The 4,659-nt window shown below is 44.5% G+C and overlaps 1 non-coding gene across 1 annotated transcript; it reads left to right on the top strand.

Moving 5' to 3' along the window:
* The first annotated feature begins 220 nt into the window (after positions 1-220).
* Positions 221-292, top strand: trnar-ccu (transfer RNA arginine (anticodon CCU)). Its single transcript has one exon. It is a non-coding gene; the product is annotated as a tRNA-Arg (tRNA).
* The last annotated feature ends 4,367 nt before the right edge of the window (positions 293-4,659 follow it).

Genomic DNA, 4,659 nt, shown 5'->3' with positions numbered 1-4,659 from the left:
ATACTCGAACCTGGCCCGACCTGACCCGAGCCCAAAAGCCAGACCCGGAAGAGCGATCCGACACGACCCGAACCCGACACAGGTCGTCGGGTCCCGTCGGGTTCAGGTCGGGTGGCAGGCCTTTGCAGAGCGGAGGTCAGATGAGGATTGAATTAATTTCAATCACTGAGTCTAAACAAGAAGTAAATCTGCCAGGGATGGAAGACTTTGCTTTCCCTGCGAGCTTGTGGCGCAACGGTAGCGCGTCTGACTCCTGATCAGAAGGTTGTGTGTTCAAATCACAGCAGGCTCAGTTATGTTTTACAGCAGCTCAAGCTCCTGGATTTTATTTCAGAAGAGAGTTCGTTCTCTTGGAATGTTCGTGCATAGTAGAATTTCAAGATCAACTTTAATAGATTAAAGTCCTGATTTCTGGTTCCGTTCCATTTCCATGCTCAGTTCTTATTTCACACTGTTTTATATCAGAACAATGTTTCAGGGATGTGATGTGTCCATTGTTTGTCCAATCGCTGTGTCACCCAGTGTGAGAAATAAAACACAAACCGCACAGCATGCGGCTCAAACCCATACCTCGCTCTGTCTATAGGCCGCTTAGTTCAGTTGGTCAGGAGGCAGTGTTGATAACAACAAGGCTGTGGATTTGATCCCCATGTGCGCTGTCACATGGTCAGTCATTAATTTGACACATTTTTGTAACACTTAAAATCCAGCTTTCAGATGCAAACAAGTTTACATAAAATGTCAAATGGAATTTATTTTGAATAACATCCATTGCATCTTTGTCACTGGTCTGGAGTAACACAGAATTCTTTCCAATTATCTTCCATTTGCTGATAAACATTGAACTCGTGGCCTGTTCTCGTTAATGGTCAAGAGCAGCAAAAACAGACAGAGCGAGTCTGACCGCCCAGAGATGTGGAAAAGGCTTCAGTTTGGGACATATGCAGTAAATCAAATGTTCACCCGGCCTCGAAAGATTCAAAAACTGGGGAAAAGGACACAAGGAGATAGAGAATAAGCTAAAGCTGACAATGTAAATATTTCCCATCCTTGATATCTCTCTATTCCAATCCAACCTTCAGAGTTCGGTAAATAATTTCAGTGTAAATTGTGCAGCTCAGGAGTCAAAACCAAAGGGCGATGCAGAATAAAGGAGAACTGCCAAAACCCCAGATTGAACCAGGGATCTTCAGTCTAACACACTCCCAACTGAGCTATTTCAGTCTCACAAGCTTGGGATGAAAAGTGGCAAGTAACATTCGCACCACACAAGTGCCAGGCAATGACCATCTCCAACAAGAGAGAATCTAACTATCTCCCCTTGACATTCAATAGCATTACAATCACTGAATCCCTCACCATCAACATCATGGAGGTTACCATGGGTAGCCATACAAATAACGTGACTACAAGAGCAGGTCAGAGACTTGGAATCCTGAGGTGAGTAATTACAGTGCAGCTGTTGGCTCCACCCCAGGGGCTGTATTTGTTCTGTAAACCATGAAGCAGCTTCCTCTCAAATCCCAGGTTTATCAATAAATCCTCTTACAAAAGCCCCAAAGTGTGATATATTCCTCTCACTCATCCATGACTCCTGTCTCCCCAAAGCCTGTCCACCATCTGCAATTCACAAGTCAAGAGTGTGATGGAATACTCTCCACTTGCCTGGATGGGTGAAATTCCAACTCAAGAATTTCAACACCGTCCAGGACAAAGCAGCCCACTTGATTGGCACCCCATCTGCAAACATTCACTCCCTCCACCATCGGCACACAGTGGCAGCAGTGTGTACCGTCTACAAGATGCACTGCAGCAATGCACCAAGACTCCTTAGACAGCACCTTCCAAACCCAGCGACGTTTACCACCGAGAAGGGCAAGGGCAGCAAATGCAGGGGATACCACCACCTGCAAGCTCCCCTCCAAGCCACACATCATCCTGACTTGGAACTATATCGCCGTTCCTTCACTGTCGCTGGGTCAAAATCCTGGAACTCCCTTCCTCACAGCACTGTGGGTGTACCTACCCCACATGGACTGCAGCGGTTCAAGAAAGCAGCTCACCACCACCTTCTCATGGGCAGTACATGCTGGCCTAGCCAGCGATGCCCACATCGCATGAATGAATGAATAAAAAAGTGAAGTATCCCTTGTGTCATTGTTTAGGTAGAAAATATAACCCTGGTGGAATTGTCCCTCCCAATCACACCTCACTTCATGGAACATAGAAAATCGAGAAAATTTATGGCACAGAATGAGACCATTTAGCAATCGTGTCTGTGCCAGCTGAAAAAGAGCGATCCAGCCCAATCCCACTTTCCAGGTCTTGGGAATGGGATCTGAACAGATCTCAGAGCTCACATTATGTGAATGTTCTGTTGAAGTATTGGTGAGCTGATATACCAGGGGAGATTCACACTGTTAGACACAGTGTGAAATACATTCAAGTACTTATAAAACATTACAACATGTGAGTAATATTCCCCATTGATTTCTCAGCACTGATGGATTGTGAAGTGGGAGACAGCCAGAAGTCCCAGTGATCCACACTGACCCTGAGCCGAGAATGAAATGAGAAAAAGTTCAATCTTCAGCAGTGAGATGCTGCAGAGAGGTAAGAGTCCTTGAATCAAGGAGGGACTTACTCATACTGCTGTTGAATCTCATTTCAAACACTCATTGAACACTCTGCCGAGGAATTCAGAGCTGGATAACGCCTGTAAAATCAGCCTAAAAAGGAAATAGAAAACACCCACCGTGGGCTCAAACTCAAAAACTTGAGATTCAGAGTTTCATGCTTTCATCGACTGAGCTCACCAGGCCTGAGACAGTGTCCCCGTCCAGTCTGTTATTGGACGGTGCAGCTGTTGGCTCCACCCCAGGGGCTGAATTTGTTCTGTAAACCATGAACCAGCTTCCTCTCAAATCCCAGGTCCATCAATAAATCCTCTTCCAAAAGCCCCAAAGTGTGATATATTCCTCTTACTCATCCAGAATAAAAGTTACATCTTTTGCTCTTTTTACCTTCCAAACATTGACTTCTATTTTACTCAGCATTTATTTCTCTCTCCTTTTTATGTTGTGCATTTCCTAATAAACATTTCATTTCAATTATGTATGAGGGATGAAATGAACAGAAGAGATTTTCTGCAATGGTACCGGAGTGTGGGACAGAGCGAGTGGTTCGGATCTGGAATACACTGCCTGAGAGTGTGCTGGAGGCAGATTCAATCGTGGCTTTCAAAAGGGAACCGGATAAACACCTGAATAGAGAAAATTTGCAGGGTTGCAATGAAAGGGCAGAGGAGTGGAATTAGCTGATCTGCTCTTGCAAAGAGCTGTCATGGACATGATGGACTGAATGGTCTCCTTCTGTACTGTAACCATTTGATTCCTTGATTCTAACTCTGTCAAAGTTGTTCTGAACTTGCTCTGCTCCAAGGAGCACAACCCCAGCTTTTCCAGTGTCTGCACATAACTGAAGTTATGAGGAACCATGGGGAACCCACTGTAAACCTTCCTCCAGACAGAAATACAACTGTTCACCACCACACTGTGACCCAGCTGTTCACATGATTTGGATGTGGGGACCAAATGTAGTATTTCCAAGTTTGCAGATGACACAAAACTAGGTGGGAATGTGTGTTGTGAGGAAGAGGCAAAGCGGCTTCAGGGGAATTTGGATAGACTTAGTGAGTGGACAAGAAAGTGGCACATGAAATATAATGTGTAAAAATGTGTGGTTATCCACTTTGGTAGGAGAAACAGATGTGCAGATTATTTGTTAAATGATAAGAGTGTGAATGTACAAAGGGGCCTGGGTGTCCTTGTCAATAAGTGACTGAAAGCTAACATGCAGGTGCAGCAAGCAATTAGGAAGGCTAATGATATGTTAGCCTCCATCACAAGAGGATTTGAGTACAGGAGTAGTGAAGTCTTGCTTCAATTGTATATAACCTTGGTTGGTCTGCAGTTTGGAATACTGTGTGAAGTTTTGTTCCCCTTACCTTAGGAAGGATATCATTGCCATCGAGGGAATGCAACGAAGGTTCACCAGACTTGTTCCCGGGATGGCGGGACTGTCAAATGAAGAGAGATTGGGGAAACTGGGCCTGTATTCTCTCGAGTTTTGAAGAATGAGAGGTGATCTCATTGAAACTTACAAAATATTGAAAGGGATAGACAGGTAGATGAAGCTCAGATGTTTCCCCCGGTTGAGGAGTCTAGAAAGAGGGGACACAATTTCAACGTCAGGGGAAAACCACTTTGGACAGCGATGAGGAGAAATTTCTTTACTCAGAGGGTTGTGAATCTTTGGAATTCTCTACCCCAGAGAGCTGTGGAAGCTCAGTCATTGAGTATGTTGAAAGCAGAGATTGACAGATTTCTAAATACAAATGACATAGGGCATATGGAGATAGTGTGGGAAAAAGACATTGAAGTGGATTATCAGTCATCATCATATTGAATGGCAGGGTGGGCTCGACGGGCTGAATGGCCTACTCCTGCTCCTATGTTCCTATCAGTCTGCAAACTTCATATGCATGCTGTCATTGTCCCTTTTATTCCATGGGCTTCAGTTTTACTGGCAGTCTAGTATGTGACATCATCAAGAAGGTTTTCAATAAGTTAAATAAGGAGAAATTGTTTCCAGTGGCAA

Source organism: Heterodontus francisci, unplaced genomic scaffold (assembly GCF_036365525.1).
Source record: "Heterodontus francisci isolate sHetFra1 unplaced genomic scaffold, sHetFra1.hap1 HAP1_SCAFFOLD_86, whole genome shotgun sequence".
NCBI classification, from domain to species: Eukaryota; Metazoa; Chordata; class Chondrichthyes; order Heterodontiformes; family Heterodontidae; genus Heterodontus; species Heterodontus francisci.
This window is presented reverse-complemented; position numbering and strand designations above follow the sequence as displayed.